The following is a 21,390-nucleotide window of genomic DNA, read 5'->3' as shown; positions in this document are numbered from 1 at the left end:
TTAGCAGAGGAAGCCCAATAACTCACAGCAGGTGAAGTGTGGCCTATCTAAAATTTGTAATCCTTCAACTCCACCCCCCCGACCTGACATTTTCTTTCCTTCTGGCTCTGAGGGAGATCGTTTTTCAACCATTCTAAGCCCCATCAGACTTGTGTGTCCGCAGGCTCTGGCATTAGAGAGTTGGAGAAAGAGAGAAATGACTCTGCTGCCTTTGAGTACCGGCCCTTAAAGAGGCAGTGGGGCTGATCCCACCAGTCAGGCATCGAGGGGCTGACCCCAGCACCGAGGCATCAAGGGGGCTCACCCCACCAATCAGGCATCAAGGGGCTGACCCCACCACCGGGGCATCGAGGAGGCTCACCTCACCACCTATACATCTGTCTTTTGTGATGCACATTATGCAGCAGTCCAGGAGTTTAGGGAGATGATGGGAGACTCACATCCCTGGTTCTGAAAGCAAATCTGTAATGTGATGTAGCTAGTATGTATGTCGGTTTCTCCTTATCCCCCAGGACCTTAGAGAGAAGGTCTTTAAAGAATCAGTGTCATTCAAATGAGGTCACCAGAGTTCAGCAGGGCTAGTGTCCTTATAAGAGACAAGCTCTGCATCAGTTAGATTTTTGTTGCTGTGACAAAATACTTGACAAAAATGACATTCAGGAAGGAAGGGTTTATTCTGGCTCATAGATCAAGGGTACCATCCATCATGGATGAAGGGCTGTGAGGCAGCTGCTCATGTCGCATCTGCAGTCAGGAAGCAGAGAGATGAACGCTGGCGCTCAGCTCATTTTCTCCTCTCCTTGGGGCTGGGACCCCAGCTAATAGAGGTGCTGTCCACATACAGGGTGGGTTGTCTCTACTCTTCAGCCTTTCTGGGAACATTCTCATAGACACACCCAGGGCTGTCTTTCCATGGTGATTCTAGAGTCCATTGATTTGACAGTGGAGATTAGCCATGACAGACATGGGAACACAGGAAGAAGACGGTTGTTGATAGACCAAGGAGAGACGCCTCGGAAGGAACAAACTCTGCTGATGCCTTCATCAGAGAAATTATCAGAAATAATTGTCTGTGCCCGAAGCCACCTGGTCTGTGGTATTTGTCATAACAACCCCAAGACACCAGCAATAAGTAAACCATGCAGAGAAGTGTCTGCAATGACAGAATCTGCCTCTTTGTTATAAAAATGAATGATCTAGGTGGAGATATGCCCTTGTCTCCTCCCTTAAGAGTTAGTCCATGGGGCAGCTCAGGGACCTGGCTAGACCTTAGGGAACCTTAGGGTCCTTAGGGAAGCAGGTTCGTCTTAAGGTGATGTGCTTTTCCTTCCCAGAATTCCCAACTCCCAGTGCTGTCCCTAAGAGCCACTAGGAGGTTCCACTGGGCCTACCCGCCTTGGAGTAACTATTTCTTCTTTTCTGTCTGGCCAGAGCCCAAGTGTGCTCCTAAATTCCCCATCTTGGGCCCTGGTTTCCTGCTCTTTCTCTAAAGTTCCCCTCCTCTCTCATCTCCACTCTCCTGTGCTTAGCTGTGAAATTTACAACGTGCCTGACCGGGCTTTTCCTTCTCTTCCCTTTTTTCCTTTTATCCCTCCTAAGTGTTTAAAAAATAGTTTATTATTTTATGTCTATGAGTATATTGCCTGTGTGTGTGTGTGTGCGTGTGTGTGTGTGTGTGTAAGTGCATGTGTAAGTGCACCTGTGTCATGCAATGCCCACAGAGGTCAGAAGAAGGTGTCAGATCCCCTGGAACTGGAGTTATGGATGGTTGTTAGCTGCCATGTGGGTGCTGGGAACCAAACCAGGGTTCTCTGCAGGAGCAGCCAGTGCTCTAACCGCTGAGTCATCTCTCCAACCCCAGTTTTTCCTTTTCAACTCTGCTAAGTTTGTCCTTGAGCTTCTGTTTCGGTTCAATTTTAGTTTTTTCATTAATGAAACTAAGAACCCCAAGACAAGGCCCTGATTTCCCCAGTTTGATATGGTGGCTCCACCAGGACTGCCCATGATTTCTGGTAACACTTTTCTGTCTTTTAATCTTTAATTAAACAAACCATTCCTGCACCCCTAGATGGCATCACCTTAACTCAAACTGAAGACTTTCCCAATGGCACTTCCTCCATATTGGGTTCCCAGTGACCATGGCCACTCCACTAACACCCAAACCAAGGATTGTGTATGTGACCGAGGACCCAGTGGAAAGAGATGCTTTGTTCCTTTGTTCCTGGTGAGTCCTTTGGCCATCCAGCCCAGAGAGCACCTCAGCAACCTTGGTATTTTTTAATTAATTATCTTTATTTACTTATTTTATTCTATGTGTCTGAGTGTTTTACCTTCATGTATGTAAGTGTACCACATACATGCACTGCCCACAGAGGCCAGACGAAAGCATCAGATCCCCTGGAACTGGAGTTACTGATGGTTGTTAGCTGCCGTGCGGGGCCTCTGCAAGAGCAGCCAGTGCTCTTAACCACTGAGCTGTCTCTCCAGCCCCAGTCACGTTTTGATGAGGCGCCAGTGACTTGAAGGAACTAGGCCCTGAGCAGATGCTAACTGGAGCTCTACTCCTCAGTCTGCTGTCATAACCCCTCCCACACACACACCATCTAACCAGCTCTGGCCACCCCACTTACCCCAAAACCTCCAAGGTTCTCCTAGGGCATCATTCAGTCTGATATAAACACATTTTAGGGGATACTTGACAGATAATGAGTGTTCTGGAAGGGAGAGTAGAATTACAGGAATTTAACTAACATAAGGTCTGTAAAAGAGGAAGGAGAAAAGGCTGGTTTTCACACGGTGGTGTGAAAGAGGGGTCAGAAATCTGAGAACACAGCAATAAAAATTATAATAACAACTGCTCGCATATTTGCATTCTACAAAGCACTTTCAGGCCAAGGGTGTAAACAGATTTTGAAAGCTGTTGCTGGAGTTCATCAAGCTTGCAAAGGACTTATAATACCCTCATTATGCAGTTTCTACTTCTAAGGCTCAGTGAGATTGGGTAACTGCCACCAACAGGAAGCTCCTGGAGAGACCAGCCTGGGTACAAATTCTTTCCACATTTCCACAGCACGTTCAGAGGAGACCCACGAGCCGTGAGCAGAGAGGAAAGGGGGATAAATGTCCCCAGAAAGGGCCCACAGTGGTATCGGTGTTGGTATCGGTTATCTCTCTGCTGCTGTGATGAAACGCCATGACCAAGGAAACTTGGAGAAGAAGAGTTTATTCGGGCTTATTGTTTTAGAAGGATAAGAGGCCACCATGGTGGGGACTCAGCATGCAACAGGCATGGCAGCCAGAGCCCCAAACTGAGAAATCACATCTTCAACCACAAACCCAAGCAGAGAAAGCAACCTGAAGTGGGGAAAGGCTATGAACTCCCAAAGTCCACCCCCAGTGACGCGCTGTCTCCAGCAAGGCTCCACCTCCTGAAGCTTCCGTGACCTCCCCAAACAGCACCACCAAGTGACAACCAAGTGTTCAAACACATGAGCCTATGAGGGACACTTTTCATTCAAACCACCACAGTGGATCTGGGACTGACTCCTAGGGGACACACCTAGATCACGGCATATGGGGAAGCCCAGGGGGCCACCACATTTGAACCCCTTGATGACCAGTTGTCTAATGACTTTCAGGCTGAGGAAATCGCAGCAGCCTTGGGAACCACACAGCACACTGGACACTGGTCCTTGGCAGTCTCGTGTACCTGGAGACCCCATTCAAGATTCCAGAGCTGTGCTCCACACCTGTCTTCTGGGTTTTGACACCAGTGTCCTCAGTGGGATGATCTGCAGGAACCAGAACTTTTCAACATCTCACCATGTGCGAATCAGAAGTCAACTCCCTCACCCCTTGATGGAATGGCTCTGTCTTACTTTTCAGTGGGTTCTGTGTTGAGAACTGACATCACCACCCAACCAGCAGCTCTTGACATGACCTGGGGATTGCTACGGCCCTCTCTTTCACCCTTAGAACACTCACCTGACCCATCGTTACATCTTGCTGATTTTGCATCCAGTCATGTCTCTGTGATGTTTGACTTCTCTCCCTCTTCACAGCCGGCCGCCGTCATAAGCTCAGTAATCATCACAAAATCTTGCCGTAAATCTTGGTTCACGTCACTATCCCACCACATTACCGAAATTCCCTCGGTTCCGTCCTTCTCCCCCACTCCCGGTGCTCTGGCCTCATGCTGCTGTGTGTGCCTCATCCACTGCCCGGGGTTGGGACGGCCAGCCTCTTTTACCTGTCTGTCCCTCAACTGCAGAGGACACCAACTTCTGAACCAAGCACTTCCTCAGTAGGCCGTTGCGCTGGTTAGTTTGACAATGAGTTTCACCTTGACTCACCTGGGAAGATGGAACCTCAGGAGAGGAATTGCTCCTGTCAGATGGACCTGCCGTCATGACCTTGGGGCATTTTCTTAATTGATGATGGATGTAGGCAAGCCCAGCCTATCGTGGGCGGTGCCATCCCTGAGCAGGTGGGACTGTGTAAGAAAGGCGAGCAGGCCAGGGCTACAGGCCGGTAAACAGTGTCCCCGACCACCTCGGCTTCAGCTCCTGCCTCCGGGTTCACCCACGAGCTCCTGCCCTGACTTCCCTTGGTGATAAACTGTGAGCTGTAAGGTAAAGTAAAGCTTCCCCTCCCCAAGTTGCTTTGGTCATGGTGTTTATCAGCGTAACGGGAAGCAAGCTAGGACAGCCATACTTGGAAACGCAGCGTCTAAGGAAGCGTTAAAGTAGAACGCAGTCATGGGAGTTGAGGCTATCGTTTCTGTGTCCCTTTCTCTAGGTCTGTCTCATCTCCCTTTCTGGCAAGCCTTTGTTTTGTGGAGGATGGCCACGTCTTTTGTGGGACTTACCCTCAGAACCTGTGCTCTCCTCCCCATTGTCGACGATCTATTTTTAAGGGGCTATGGCTTTATATTGTGTTTTGTTTTGTTTTGTTGCCGGGCTGCAGGTGTACTTCTGAGTCTAAGGGTTGGACCAGATATCGAGAAATGCGCGTTCTTATTTATACTGTGAGCTGACCTCTGTGTTCCCAGGGCTTCCGTGTTGCCGGTCAGAACAGTTGTGAATAATGATGGTCTTTGCTTCTTCCTTTCAGCCCTTGGAACGTTTGCTTGTTTTTTCTTGTCTTACTGTGCTGGTCAGGACCTCCAGCAGGATGCTGAATACAAATGCATGTCCTTGTCTTGTTCCTGATCTTGACGTGACTGCCGCCCTGCACGCCTGTTGTCCTGACAAATAGGCATGATCGCCTCCGCTTTTATGACCCGCAGGAAAAGACAAAACGGCCTTTAGGTTCTGTGACTAGTGTCCCTGTAAAACAGGCCAACCACAGAGGCAAACACTTCCCCGGCCTTTCCTCACCCCTGATGATAGGTGACTTTTCTAATAAAGCCTTTCCTGTCCTTTCATGCAATGTGCTAAATTCTGTGATATTCTCTTTCCTCAGCTCTAGAAGTGCACAGCAAGTCAGAATTTGAAGGTAACAGCTTCATGGGGTGCTGCATGAGTGTCTTCCTTAGAAGACAGAAACAATGTCTACCCCCTCCACAGAAGGTCCCCCAGGCAAACTGAAATCCATTCTACCTAAGTTCACCTTGGGGAACCAGTGAGTTCATTGGGCTTCTATATAGAGCATGGGAGAGCATTTGTCTGCAGGAGCTTGGGTGACCCCAACTTGAAGGGCTTCGCCTAGCGTGGATGATGGTGTCCCCGGAGCACACAGCTGGAGCCCCTCTTTAGTAACCTCTCCAGTCTATATAGTCTAGCACCTCCAGAGACCCACATGTAATCAGGGCAGACATGTATACATGGCTGGGAGGAATGGCCGGAATTTCAGATGAGACTTCAGTGACCTTCCCTATCCACTCCTCCTATGAGGGAATATCCCTACTCACCAGACCTAATCATGATGGTCTTTTGCGAGCAGGCACTGCTGACCTGATGAAGATGGTGACTGTTTTGTTGGGAGGACCCTTCTACATTGGACTCACTGGGTGAAGGAAACTTCACTGTTTGTGTTTTATCCCTGGATGGGATTAGATGTGATAAGACAGGGAAAGACTGTGGACCTAGTCCTGAGTCACTGGGAAGGTGGCACGGTCTCCTCCCAAGGCAGAGCTAGGCAGACAGGTCTAGAGTTTGCAGTACCCCTCAGAGCTGCAGATGTGGGAGACAGACATGGGCTGGTGCAGTCCAGGTCCTGCATCTCCAAAGCCAGGAGACGAAAGGGCGCTGTTTGTTTCCCGTCCAACCTGACATGAAATTACACTGTGGTGATATTTGATCATTTTCTCTGTGGACACCCAGCTGCCCTGACTTCATCAGGAGAGCCTTACTACTGGCCATACTTCTCCAAGCTCGGCTTCCCTCGCTCCACTAAGGAGTCCGACCCCTCCTGGCAGCATGCCTCCTCCTGTATCTTGGGTTTATTAATTAAAAACCCGGCCTCTACTTTCTTGTGAGGATCCTGACTGGGTGTGTGGCTGTCACATTCTAGAAGACTCCCTAGACCACGTGGATATCATAACACACCTGCACCCTGTGTGCTGCAGAGGTGCGTTCCCACCCTGGCCCCCCAATGCTGTAGAGGGGCCTAGCTTCTTCCTCTCCCCTGGGCAGACAAGGTGGGGGCCAACCAGTGAGGCTGCTCTGGGGATCCTGCCTCTGGTCCCTCTGATCGGTAGATTCTCAGTCAGGCCTTCTGTTGGCCTCTCCAAGTTCAAATTGAAGCTCGTGTTTCCAAGCCCACCAGCTCCCAGCACACTTTCCCTCCCGCTCCTCCTGCTCCTGCAGCCTGGTCCTCCTTCCTCCCCTACACCCTCCCCTCTCCCTGGTCCTCCTTCCTCCCCTACACCCTCCCCTCTCCCTGCCCAGCAGTCTCCCCGTCCCCTCATCCTATAGCAACCGCCTGGATCGGACTTGTTCAACTGACTTCCTGTTTTCCCTTCCTTAGAAACCTGGAATCTTTTCCTCCTTGGGAGCTCAGATGCATGTTTAATGAGCTTTATTAGTTCATCCAGCACATCCAGGCATTCCTGGGGCTATGTGGTCCTCCAGCCTGCCAGGATCATGAGTCCTCCTGGGTGAGCTTTCTAGACATACATATGCAGTCCTCGCCTGGCCCCCCAGGGCCTGGGACCCCTGCCCTCCCCCGCCTTCTCCTTCCCAGTGGCCCCTCTATCACAGATACTGAGGGATGCAGGTTACTTCTGTCTCCCCTCCCCCCTCCAGTCCCCCCCCCCCTCCCTCCCTCTCAGCTCTCTCCTCCTCCGTTCCCCTTCTTCTCCAGATCCCCCTTTCCCCATTCCCCACTCCTCTGCAGCTCCCCTGCCCCCCTTTTCCTTCTTTCCCTCCATGCTCACCTGCTCACATGGTAGCCCCCCGCACCCCCAGTCTCAGGGGGAAGGTCCTGTTTAGGAAATGCCTGTGCCCTGGGCTGGGTTAGCTCCTTTTACCCCCTGCAGTATCTTCCACCTCACCCTGTGCTTTCCCCAGAGCCCTCCAATGCCTTGTTGTTAATGATTTAAAGAGGAATTGGCTGCTGTTTGAACAGCTGTCTATGACTGTTGGTGGTTTGGGGTCTGTCTTTCCCACTGGCCCGCGAACTCCGTAAGGCAGGTGTGCCCGGTTTACCTCAGTGTCTCAGGCCCAGTGCCATGGCTGCTGCTTCACAGGGGCCATCCCAGGAGGCTGGAGGCCCAGGTGTCCGTGTGCAAAGTAGTGAATAAAATGCAGATTGCAATGTGTCTTTCCTTGGGTAAATGCTTACCCACCCCAGCCAGTCAGTGCAGAAGGTGGCTCAAAGTTTTATTGAGATAGAGTTCACAAGCTCTAAAGCAGTTGATTTGGGTATATTCAGTGGTCTAAGAAACAAAATCTGATGGCTCATTTTGAAAATAAAAGTATCTTGAGTCAGCTTAGGTCCAACTACAGATGACCCTAGGGGTTAACAGTGTGCTAAGTTAGCTACCCTTACCCAAATGCCGGCTAATCTAAGCCCCCTCCTCCACCAGCCAGGTTTAGAGGAGATAAGTTCTTAAAAGCCAAGCTCTCCTAAGGACATCACATGTCACATGACTTACTTGCTTTAAAATATTTTATTTATTATTTTTATTTTTATGTATATGCGTGTATTGTCTGCATGCAGGTAAGTGCACCGTGTCGTGCAATGCCCTCGGAGGACAGAAGAGGCTGTCAGATCCTCTAGAACTGGAGTTACGGACAGTTGTTAGCTGCCATGTGGGTGCTGGGATTCGAACCTGGGTCTTCTGCAAGAACAGCCAGTGTTCTTATTCACTGAGCTGTCTCTCCAGCCCTGGCTTATTGGCTTTAAAACAAACAGCATGTAACACAGATGAACAATATTTAATGGTAAATGGTGTGGGAAATTTAAGCCACAGATGACGTGTAAGATTGTATCCTCCTGATTACTCAGCCAATGAGGAAAGGGAGGAAGAGACTTGAGTTAGGGTTGTGAAAACTGTTCGCTGTGCTCAGTCAGTGCAAAGATATCTGGCTTTGTGAGGTGGTAAAATAAACTGCCTGGCTCCTTACTCTTATTATGAGTGAGAATCTTAATGATTTTTACAAGTGGTTTTTAGTATGTTCACAAAATTGTACGACATCGTCACTATCTCACTGGGAGTGTTTATAGTCCTCCCTCAAGCCACACGCCCTTCAGACCGAGTGCGTCATCCCCTGGCAGCCATAGCCCTGCTTCCCACCTGTGGCTTGGCGACCTCTGGACACTGCACATGTGTGGAATCATATCAGGCGTGGAAGACGATGTCTTCTGAGTCCAGGTTGCAGCCCACCCAGCACTTTGCCTTTGTTTACGTCTAGGTCTACCCTAGTGCGTGCATTCTGCAGTCTGCTTATCGATGGCAAGCTGCCAGATCACTGGCTCATTTCTCCTCTTGGCATTGTGAATTGTGTGGCATGGACACTGGGGAGCTGTGAGCATAAGTTGGACCTGCTGCTGCCAGTGTCCCCAGCTCCCTTTCCGGAAGGAATAGCTCAGAACGCCACCAATAAGTTCTCTACTGGAATCATTGCCTAGTGCTGCAGATCCAATTTTTCTAACAGCTGTCAATCAGAGGCACGAGAGAACACACACCCAGAAAGTTAACGCCCAAGTGAATGATAAAATATTGATAAGTGCATAAGCAATAAACACTTTCCCCTGCATAATCCACAAGAATATGTTTTTTTTTCTCGTGTGCAATTCTTAAATTGAGGCATATTTTAGTTGGACTTCTCATGAGACTTGCCTGCAGCTTGGCTGCTCTGGGGCCAAGGTCACAGGATGATGTGCATGGGTATAGATGGTGGCAGGCAGAATTCCACGCCGATCTGTGCCAAGCTGACCTCTGAGGCCACCTCCCCTACCAACCCAAACACTGACTAGGGCTCTGCTCTGAAAGACCTGGGCAGACACGGTGATGTCCCTCATCACCTGGTCTTAACATGGGGAGACTATGTATGTGGCCCCATGTGACCACTGAAGACTTTAAACTCAGAACAATAAGCCAGGTTGCTCTGAATTGTGGGAAAGATTTGACTTACTGTTGCTGGGTATGGGGAGGGGCTCCACAGAAGACCTGGAAGGTTTCTAGGAAGTCCCTGTTGACAACCAGCAAGGGAAGCACGGAAAACTAAGTTTAGCTAACAGCTGGAGAGGGCTGTGACTCAGAGCTGTACCCCCAAACTGCAGACAAGAGCCCAGCCAACACCTTATCTCAACAGAGGACCTTAGCCCCAACATGCCTGGCTTTCTCACCCTTGGGGCTGTGGAACATAAGGTGGTGTGACAAGCCACCAAACATGGGACTCATTGCTATAGTAGTAAGAGAGGAAAGAAGACACAAAGATACACTGTGAACCTTCTGTTAAAGAGGGGAGAAGGCTGGAGGGATGGCTCGGCATTTAGGAGCACCGGATGCTTCTCCAGTGGACCTGGGTTTGGTTTCCAGCACCTGCATGGTGGATGACCACCATTTGAAACTCCAGTTCCAGAATATCTGATGCCCTCTTCCAGCCTCCATGGGCATTGCATGACATGGGTGCACTTATACAAATGCAAGCAAAACACTCATACACATCAAATAAATGAATGAATTAATTAATCAATTAATGGTAACATGGTACTCAACTCATGCTTCTAATAAAATGTACACTGTAGAGATGTAACATGTATCATGAACCAAACGACTTCCATACATGTGAGCTGTGATGTTCAACTGTGTCCTCTGCCACCTGGGGCCATTCCTGGTACTTGCAGTTGTCCTGGGTCTGGGTTAGGGGAGGTGGGGTCGTGCCATGAGGCAGACCTACAGCATGGTGCAGGCTGGGTCTCTGATGTGTAAGAGGCTCTCACCCAGAAGGCTTCCACTTCCTGGCTTCTTGGAATAATCCCCATAAGCAGAGGACAAGGAGGTGGTGATGGGAACGTGGAATTTCTCTCCGCTGTGTGTTCTGAGATCGTCATAGGTGCCCGACCAAGGGATTAAGTGGTTTATGCCTGCTCTGTTTTATAGAAGCCCTGCTCATATCAAAACAAAGAGTTAATTAGAGGCTCGCAATGAGATATTAAACCACAAGCGAATTAAGTGTAAATAATGAGGTTTCTTATTAATAAAGAGAAATCCAAGAGAGGGAGAAGCTTTATATGATCAATACATCCCGCCCCCCAGAGAGCTATGCTCTCCAGGAAGCTTAGAGTGTCGGTACTCTGCATAACGGAGTTGCTTCCTGTGCCCGACGCTCCGCTCTGATATTGCTGTCCCCGGGGCTGGCAAGGGATACCCGGACTCTTCTTTTGCTTCCACAGACCCTTCGCATCCTCTGAGAACCCTCTGCCCCTTGCTCCCATAGCCTGGGAACCTGCCTACTCAGGTGCCGTGCTCTTTTCCTCCCCACCAATCCAGGAGTCCCCGGGGGCAGAGACAATGTCACATATTCACAATGAACATTTACTGCGTGACCTCTGACTCTCCAGAGCCTGCTGCAGGTGAGGGGCAGGTTGTGACACGCAGTGCAAACGGCGTGGCATGGAGGCAAGATGGACATGTCACTGATCACCCACCAGGCTGAGAGTGAAGAGGGTGTACTCGCAACCCCTGGGAATACAGACCTTCCCCTCGACTGTGCTGGGAAAATTGCCAGTGCCAGGAGACTCGGGATAAAAGGTGAGATCTGGTGTGATGCCACCCAGTGGTGTTGGCCAGTGCACAGGGCCAGATGCCCCTTCATGACTAACTCCTTTGATGCAACAATCAAGATGTTAACTGATAATGGCATGAACTCTGTAAAGTTAAAGCAATGGTACTTGGGGGAGGCCTGTCTTTGGAGATCAGTCCACACTTGGAGGGATGGAAACACTTAGTTTTATCACAGGCTTCACTCTGAACTCACTCTGTTTCACAGAATGTTCACATATCTGAGTCCCTGGTCACTCTGTAGATCAGGGATTGGCAAGCTGGTGCCCGTGGTCCAGATCCATCTGTCATCTGGCCGTACTGCCTGTTTTGTAAATAAAGTTTTATTGAGACCCGTTTTAGTGTCTTTTCCTGTTGCTGTGGTAGAATGAACTGACAGAAGTCACTTAGGGGAGAGCTTATTTTGACTCTCAGTGCAAAGATGCAGTCCTTTACGCTGGGGAGTTCACCACAGCAGAAACTTGAGGCAGCTGGTCACACCACATCCATAACCAGGAAGGAGAGAGGAGGGAGAGAGAGAGAGAGCAAGCGAGTGCTGTGCTTAGCTGGCACGTGGCAGCGTGTATAAACTCTCCATCTTGTGCCCCCCACGTAAGGGAAGATTGACCTTTCACTAACCCTAATTCCAAGAAGCCCTCTCACCTCCCCATTAGGAGCCAGTTCTGAGAGATAGCTGACCACAAACAATAGTGTTGCCACCAAGATGCTGCCGTAAATGCCTATGTCACACTGTACATCTGCTGGCTTGCTCAACAGGACCGAGCTCAAGTTTCACAAACACTGCAGTTATCTAAAGGAAAAACCGGGTAAGTTGTAAAACATCAACACCTTGCAATCATTTAGCTAAAATGCCAGATGGCTTGTGGGTTTGACTTTAAAAACCCCTGCTATCTCCCAGCTGGGGAATGCACTCTCAATCCTGAATCTGGCTGTAGTCACTGGCAAGCTAATAAAATTTGACTGCTTTGAAACCTTTTGAGTCTGAGTGATCTCTCCTGGGTCTCTGCACTGTAACAAGCTCTCAACCTTTACTCCATCTAGGACCTCAGTCCATGGAATGGTATTACCGCTTTTATGTGACTCTTCCTACCTCAATTAACCACGTTAAAATAATCCCTCATCAGCATGCTTGGAGGCAAACAATCCCTCACAGATGTTCCTGGACGCTTGCATCCTAGGTGATTCTAGACCTTACAGAGCTACAGCACAGTCCAGCCAAGGACCCTGTTAGTCTACATATGTACGGGTGCTTTTAATATTTATTTAAGGGGCTGGAGAAATGCTCAGCGGTTAAGAGCGCTGGCTGCTCTTACAGAGGATCTGGTTTCGGTTCACAGCACCTACGTGGCAGCTCACAACACCTACGTGGCAGCTCACAACCATCCGTAACTCCAGTTCCAGGGGATCTGATACCCTCTTCGGGCCTTTGTGGGGACCAGGCAGGCATGTATGCCCTTACATGCATGTAGGCAAACACTGATAGATATAATGTTTAAAACTTAAAGGAAGCAGCAGTAGACGCCATCGCCGGGCCATGTCTTTTTTTCTTTCTGACTCCAGCTGCAATTTTACAACTGGCTTTGACCACCTGGAGCTTGAACCGCAGTTCCTTACTCAAACACATTACTTTCTTGTGAGTTTCACGACATGCTTTGTGCTTAATACACAGCGGAAACATGGAAGGAAGGTGCTGGAACATGGAAGGAAGTTGCTGGAACATGGAAGGTGCTGGAACATGGAAGGGTGCTGGAACACGGAAGGAAGGTGCTGGAACATGGAAGGGAGGGTGCCGGGCGTTCTGTTGTTATCTGAAGGTCCCAGGTATTGAGGGGTTTGTAAACCTAAACACAAAGTATTTGGGGACTGGAGAGATGACTCCGCGGTGAAAACACTGGCTGCTCTTACAGAGGACCCAGGTTCAATTCCCGGCACCCACATGGCAGATAACCAGCATCTGTAACTCCAGTTCCAGGGGATCCAACACCCTCTTTTGTCCTCTGTGGACACCGTACTACGTGGGTGCACTTACATACCTGCAGGCAATACACTCATACATGTAAAATAAAAACAATAAATAAAATACTTTTAAAAATGGAGTAGTTGACATCTCAGTCTTTTAGGTGCAACTTATCTTTAGAATTTGGGGGAAAAGGAAGAAAAGTTGTAAGGGCGGCTTGAGACAGGGCTCTGTGCTAATAGCTTTTCTCACTGCTAGGACAAAACACTCAACAAAGCAAAGGGGGGGTCGCTTTGGTTCATAGTTCGAGGGTACGGTCCATGTAGGTGGAGCGGTCACACCAGCAGGATGTGAGGCAGCTGGTCACAGTCAGGAAGCAGAGTGGGACAAACTAGGGTGCTCCGCTCGCTTCTTTCTTTTCAGTCCGGTAGCCAGCCCAGAGGATGGTGCTGCTCACATTCAGGTGACCCAATCTAGAAACTCCCCTCAGGTGACCCAATCTAGAAACTCCCCCACAGACATTTGCAGAGGGTTGTCTCCTTAGACGATTCTAGATGCCGTCAGATTGACAGTATTAACCATCACAGGCGGTTGCTCTTACTCTGGAGGCCACGTGAGGAAACACCCCAAGCACCCAATATGCCAGTGTTATGGTAGCCTTGATGGGGCTCTGTGGGGCACAATAAGGAGAGCTACTTCTCTGGTCCTGGTGGAGGCCTAGCCTGTCTAAGATACCCCAAACATAAAAGAGATAATCCAATTGGGCTGTTCAATCACCTGAGGGATCACCCCTCAGGAAGGTGGGCTTACCTTAAGCCAGTCTAACGGCCAGAAGGAATAATCACCCCTTTAATGAGATAAAGTAATTTCCTTTCTCAGAATTCCCACCCCTACAGCAGGTGTGTGCTTATTGGATCTGACTGACCACCGGAGGCACCCTTTTGCAAAAGTAAAATCTGCCTTGCTGAATCATTTTTGCATTATCCATGTGTTTTTGATGGGGGTCCTGATGGGATCCTTGAACCTTGGATTTTATTTCTAACAGGCAGCTGCCAAGATTTACAGCTTGCCACCTGAGACTTTTCTTTTAAACTCCAATAAAATTATCCCTGAAGCTTCCTTTTGAGTCTTTCTTCGATTGTTTTATTTGTGAGGCCAAGAGCCCCAAGAGGGGACCCTGATCTCCCCAGGACACGTGGAAACTCCCCAGGGACTCCCCCAGTTTTCTGGTAACTTAGTGGCATGCTGTGCAGAGCCTGATTCCCAAAGCCCTGGAAGGCGGGCTCTGCATGGGCCCCAGGGAAGAGGCTCTGGAGAGTTCAGTCCAAATGGGAGACCATGCAAGGCACTTAAGAGCTTCACTTTCTGACAGCTCCACTAAAAGGAAAGTTTTCTGAAATCCTTTGTTCAGGTAGCCGGTTTGAATTTACTAAAGGTTGAATTTCCCAGTGGGAAACAAGGCTAATTGTGGAGAGGCTCCGGAGTTAAATGCTCAGTTTTTCTCAAAGAAGAGGCAAGATTTGCATTTGAAATGCAAGGGACAAGGTGGTTGTCATCACGGGGAGGGGCCAGGTTTGAGGCTTTTTGCTTAGGAACATCTCTAGTAATTTTCCTGCCTGTCCATCTTGTCACGCTGGAGAGAAACTGTCTCTGGCAAACCCCTGCTTGCTGGCCAGTCTAAAGAGAATTCTTGATTCAGAAATGAAAAAAAAAGACAAGGTGCTGCGACGTGCACGTGAGCTACTTGTGAAGGAGTCCAGGTCTTTTGAGGTAAAAATCAATTTATGAAGAAAGAAGTCCAGCCACAAAAAGTTGCTGGCTGCATTCAGGCTCCGAGGCCGTTTGCACAGAGAGCCAGCTCCCCGATAATGCTTCAGAAGAGCGCAGATTAGCACCGGGTTTGCACACTTTTGTGCTTCCCTTACCACTGAAGCCTAAATGAACCATTTGATTAAGCTTTAGTCAATCTAGTTTTTAATTTATTGAATTTTTTTCATGTCACTAAATATTTTTAAGGTGGTTCTCCTCTGAACCTTGGAATCAAATAGTGGCAGATGGGGAGACATTTCATCTGTTTTTATAGCCACGTGTGTCAGCAAAAGGGCATTTGAAATAAGTGTCTACAGGTATTTTAAAACCACATCACCACTTAATGTCTAGATGGGCAGGGATGGAGTCCGACAGGGTGAGCTGGCTGTGTACCAACCATGGGGTGCTGTGCATGGCCATTGGTTTCCATCTTGGGAACAGGAACCTAGTCAGTCACGGAGCTGTGTTGGTTCCCTCCTTCATACAATAGTGTGACAAAATGCCCTTAACACACATGTTGCTTTGGGGAATGAAGGAAGAAGCACATAACATGGTAAACAAAGCACCTACTATGTGCTGGCCTTAGTCCCCTCCCAAAGCACCCACTATGTGCCAGCTTCATCTTCATCCTCCAACTTTTTTTCAGGGGGGAGATGTAGACGTGTGTGTATGAATGTGCATGTGGCGGCCAGAGGTTGACACAGTGTCCTTCTCAGTAGTTCTCCATCTTCTTTTTATGAGATGGGGTTCCTCACTGAACTCAGAATCCACCAATTTGGCCTGAGGGGCTGCCCAGTGAGTCTCTGTGAGCCTCATGTCTCTGCCTCCCAGTGCTGGGATTACAGGCTTGTGTCTCAACACCTGGCTTTTTATGTAGGTGCTGGGAATCCAAACCCAGGTCCTCCTACTTGAACAGAAAACTCTTTATTAACTGAGCCATTACTCTAGTTAATTCATTTGAACTTCCTCCAACTCCGTGATGAAGGAGACATGAGGAAGGGGCTGTGTGCATCCCAGGAGCCCTGAAACCTGGCACACAGTAGGCCTTCCAAAGTTCAGTGACCTTAGAATGCCTGTGTTGGGGGCTAGCTCACTTGAAACCAATCATTGCTTTTGTGTGGTCATGTTGAACCTTGATCTCAGTGTCAAAGTGAAAGTAACAAGGTAATTTTACTTTTGCAAAATGGTGTTGTATGTGACCAGTCAGATCCAGCAAGTCCACACTGGACCCAGAAGCTTGTGGGGCTTTGATTCCTAATGCAAGAGAACCATGTCTTTACCCAGTGGCTGGAGTCTGACCTCACAGTCTCCCCTGTTGGTTAATTTAAAAGAATCGGCTGGGAGGGAGAAGAGCTCCACTACTCCAGGCCATTGGGCTCAGGAATGTATCAGGGCCTTTCCTTAAACAAAAGTCATAAAGGGTGTGGCGTGATTCAAAACATTTTGCCTCATATATTTCTTCTCAGGTGCATGTCTGGGCCAAATAATATTTCTTGTTAGTTGAAAGAAGGTGCACAATCCATTGAGTTCTCTGGAAGTAGATGCAGAGATGGGAGTGGGTGTTGTTAGAAATAAAATCTGAGATCCTAGGACCCCATCAATACTTCACAAAGAACACTTAGACAAAGCCAAAATAACTTGGCAAGGCAAAGTGCCTTGTGTGGTCAGTCAGATCCAGCAAGTACACACGAGATCCAGAATCTTGGGGAGGGCTTTTATCTCTAACACAAGGGAACTATGTCTTTTCCCCATTGGCTGGGGTCCAACCTCAGTCTTTCCTGGTTGGCTAGTTCAGAAGAATGGGCATGAAGGGAGAAGACCTCCACTGCCAAGCTCAGGAATGCATCAGGGTCTTTCCTTAAACAAAAGTCTTACAGGATGTGGAACGATTAAAACAGTAGAATTCCTTGACACACACCAACTTCCAAGTTTTACAGGGTTTGAAAGAAAAGACTAATATCTAATATTTCTTAAAGCATGAATCCTTTTGTCTCTTAATCTATTCATTTAAATTGAAATGGGTATGTGTGTGTGTGTGTGTGTGTGTGTGTGTGTGTCTGTGTGTGTGTATGGTGCACACGATGATGTTAGGTAACACATCTGCACTGTAGAACACTCCATTGAGTGCCGTTATACTGCAGAACACCACATACTCAACCATTTTAGGTAGTGAGAACACTTAAAATCTACTATTAACAATTGTGTGTGATATGTGTGTGTGGACCAAAGGTTAATGTTGTTAAAGTAGCCAAAAAGCCCCATAAGAAAAAAACTGGTTAAGCAAATAAGACTCTCCGGTCTGGATGGAACCTTAACTTTCCAGTTTTGCCTGGTCACAGGAGCACCCCAGGAAGGTGGGTTCACCTTCAGTGATGTAAAAGAGAAAGGCTGAATGCCTAGTGTGGTGATAAGATGGTGAACTTTTCCTGCTGGGAAGGCCCCTAGTGCAGGACGTATGGTCTGATCTGTAAGTCTGCCTGCTTTTCTGAACTCTTCAAAGAAGTGTAACTTCTTATCCCCTTCTTCCTCCCTTTCTTCTAACCGTGCTTTCTCTAACACACTGGTCTGCTCCAACATTTGGGGTTTCTTTACTTTTCCTCTAATGTCTCCCAGTGAAGCACACACACACCCCGTGGCCGCTACGTGGAGGCCTGACCACCATGCTGGCACTAAACAGGCGTGCTTGGCCTTTTTCTTTTTTTTCTGTCACCCTCCCCTTCTCCTCAGGACAGATGCTGAGGTTTCCAGCTTGCCTGATCTGAGGATTCTTCTTTAAACTTAGTAAAATTGTTCTAAAGTTTCCATTTGAGTGCATTCTTAAATTCTTTTATGAATGAGCCTAAGGCCCCTGAAATGGGTCCCTGTTACCTTCCATATCATTGTTGGGTGTCTTCCTCAATCACTCTCCACCTTATCTTGTGTGGAGGGATGAATCAAGCCCTAGGCTTTGGGACTGATTGCTTCAGAGATTATGGCTGGTGACCTGGGCTGGCCACTGCACTGGAGGGTTGGGGCTCCACGTCCATGCAAGGGTGACGCTTGTGTGTTCAGCCTCACTGCTGGGATGGAGACATTCACACTGCTGGTTCGGCAGGCTTCCTACGCCCTCAAACTGCTTCATGTCAGCCCCATGGGGGTACCCCCGCACCCCCCAGTGCCCTATGGCCCACATCTTCTACCACCTTTCCTAACACAACTGCTGCTACTGTGTGAATCCCTGAAATTCACAGATTTGGATCCCCATCCACAAGAGGGCCTTCAGGGCATGGTTAGGGTATGGAATGGAGCCCTCACACAAAGATTAGTTACCCTGCTTGTCACCTTGCCTGGATTTACAATCACCATGGAAACACATTTCCGAGTGTGTCTATGATAGAGTTTATAGGAAGGTTTAACAGAGGATGGAAGGCCCAGCCTGGATGTAGGCAGATGCACCCCAAAGGTGGGACTCCAGGACTGAATAAAGAGGAGAGACTGAGCACCAGTACCCACTCTGCTTCCTGACTGTGGGTGCAGTGTGACCAGCTGCCCTGAGCTCCTGCTGCTGTGTGTTCGCGTCCATGATGGACTGCGTTGCTTCATAAACCATGAACGAATTAAACTCTCCTTCCTTAACTTGCTTTTGTCAGGTATTTGGTCACAGTCACAAGAAAAGAAGTATAATGTCCTTATGGCAGAGGCTCAGAAATCCCCTGCCCCTGCATCTTGTCAGAACACAGCCAAAAGATGCTGTCAGGGAGGAAGCCTGCCAACTCCTTGAACCTGGACTGAGGCTTCAGAGCTGTGAGATATGAGTTCACAAAGCTCTTCCGGCCTGAACAGACTAAGACACTGAAACCCTTAGCGCATCTCAGAAAGAGGCTCTGCCTCTCATCCACTGGCCAGGCAGGCATTTCTGTTCCCCTCCCACCCTCCTGACCCAGTCAGGTCATTCAATACCAGGCCCTGCTGACCTTCCTTCAAATATCTCCTGAGCCCAGTTCTAGAATATAAGCTTCAAAAGGGGTTCTGCTAACCTAGAATGTAACTTGCCACTGAGTTGCTACTGTTATGGAGGGTTTCAAGGGGTGGGGTGGGGCTTTACTATGGTGGCCATGACTTTCTGCTGGGTGTGCTTTGCTGGAAGCCTTTATCTCAACCTCCCCGCTGCCAGGAGACTTTTATTAGAACTGATATTTTGTAAATGAGGAAACACACTGAAGGAACTAGCCTCAAGTACTGGTGCCACACGTGGTGAGACTCGAATCTCTGTTCCGGAACCATGTTCCTTGCTGACAGTTGTTATTTCCCACAAAGACCAAGATTATAATTTCACACACTGTTTTGAAGACTGCATTTTCATTTAGCAAATCAATCATGAATATTTTTCCATATATTTGGATATTCTTCGACAACATAATTTTTAAGAGCTACATTGTGTTCCACCGTGCAGATACGTGTGCCGTTTGCCTTCCTGAGCCTGTAGCCTTCGACATAGAGGTGGTTTCCAGTTTTTTCAATGGTTATAAATATTGTGAGAATCATCCAGTGGGTAAATCTTTCCCCTTCTCCGTGGTTATTTCTTCAGTGGGGAAATCTCAAAAGTGAACTTGCTGGGTCAAAGAGAGCACCATTTTAAAACTATACACAGAGTTACAAGTCTTACTGTCATTTCTCATGAGCAAAACTGTTTTGAAAACCTGGGAGGATTAGTGCATCACAGTAGTGCCCACAGCCTCAGATGCAATGGTAAGTTAAGTTCCTGTTTGCATTTGATTCTGAAAACAAATGGAGACAACAGTAAAATATGAGTAGCTCGGGACCAGGGGTGATGACGGAAGGTCAGCTACTATTCCTGCTGGAAGCTGATTGACAGGCAAGACCCCAGGCTGAGACGATGCTGATGGTGGTGACAGAAATGAATCCACTTTTGTTGACTTTGGGTACCGTCAGCCTTTCACCATCACAGCTGAATATACACTTATCATTTGGTCCTCTGAGAGGACAAGTGGTCCAGGATCATTGCTTTTGGCAGAGGTGACTACTTATCTCTTCTGGGTAAAAACCTCCTTTTATGGGGCTGCTTGGCTGCCTGTGTGGAGCACACATCTCCAGCCTCTTTTGAGGCAACATGTGCTGGACTGAGCTGTCACATCAGAGAGGGATGGAAACTGAAGAGGCCCCTTCCCTGTCTCCTCTGTTCGCCTCTTCTCTTTCTGTCATCTGGATTGAGGTGGATGCCTGACTGGCTGGCTTCCACTCAGCAAGGAGACACTTGCCTTAGCATTGGGAACTACTGTGGACTAGCGTGGACGAGCTGGAATGAGGCCACCTGCCTGTGGGTGGTTAGAGAAGAATAAAGCACGTTTATTTCTTGGAAGTCATCGTGGTCGGGGTCTTCTTGTTAGAACACTTTAACCCGTTTTAGAGAAGAAGTAACGGGCATGGAGGAGAGCCCAGAACCAAGATGCCAGGGGCAGAGATGGAACCCTTGGTCTGGATCCCAGGGACCATCTGGGTAACCCTAGCTCTCCGCTGAGGACACCGTGAGACATGCCAGGGAGAAAGAGACCAAAAGGCTGGGCATATTCTACTCATTTGAAAGTTATTATGGAACATGGACGGCCCTTCCTTGGGGTGAGAACCAGGCACAGATGGGCTGAGAGGAGACAGAAAGGACACAGATTTGAAGCCTGTGTCTGCATTCTGTTGTTACCACCCACTTGGGGACACTGTCTGGTTCCTTGGGGCGTCCTCATTTTCCTCTTCTTTAAAGAGGCAAAGATAGTTTCTGAGCTTTAGAACTCTAAATAAAACGACACCAGCTGAAGGACTCACAGCAAAACCTGAGCTAGAAAACGCTTCAGCACAGGATGTTTTTATCTTCGTGAATACGGTTATCCCTCGGTCACTGTGGGGATTAGTTCCAGGACCCAGGCAGATTCCAAACCCTGTGGCTGTGCAAGTCCTTTATGTAAAGTGCTGTGGTGTTTGTATAACACATTTGCATGTGGCTTCCTGAAGGCTTTAACTCACCTCTAGGTTATTGATAATCTTTGACACAAAGAAAATGCTGTATGACTGTCAAGCTATGTTGTTCGGGGACTAATGGCAAGAGAACGTCTATATGTATTTGGCATAAATGAAATTTTGTTTTGTTTTATTTTTGAGGGTCTAAGTAGCCCAGAGTGACCCCAAACTTGCTGCAGTCTGTCTCAGCCTCTCATGTGCTGGGATAATGGGTATGTGCCACCATGCCTAGCCACATGCAAATTTTCCTTTGTGTGTGCGTATGTGTGTGTGTGTGTGCAGGTAAATGTACACATATGTGAGTGTGCATGTTATGCTGGATAAGCTTCAGTTGTCAACTTGACACAGCTGGATAGAGGTAACTTAACTGAGGAATTTCCTC

Source organism: Nannospalax galili, unplaced genomic scaffold, assembly GCF_000622305.1.
Source record: "Nannospalax galili isolate Female #2095 unplaced genomic scaffold, S.galili_v1.0 scaffold1254, whole genome shotgun sequence".
In the NCBI taxonomy this organism is placed as follows: Eukaryota; Metazoa; Chordata; class Mammalia; order Rodentia; family Spalacidae; genus Nannospalax; species Nannospalax galili.
The sequence above is the reverse complement of the archived record's forward strand: the minus strand, read 5'-3'. Positions refer to the sequence as shown.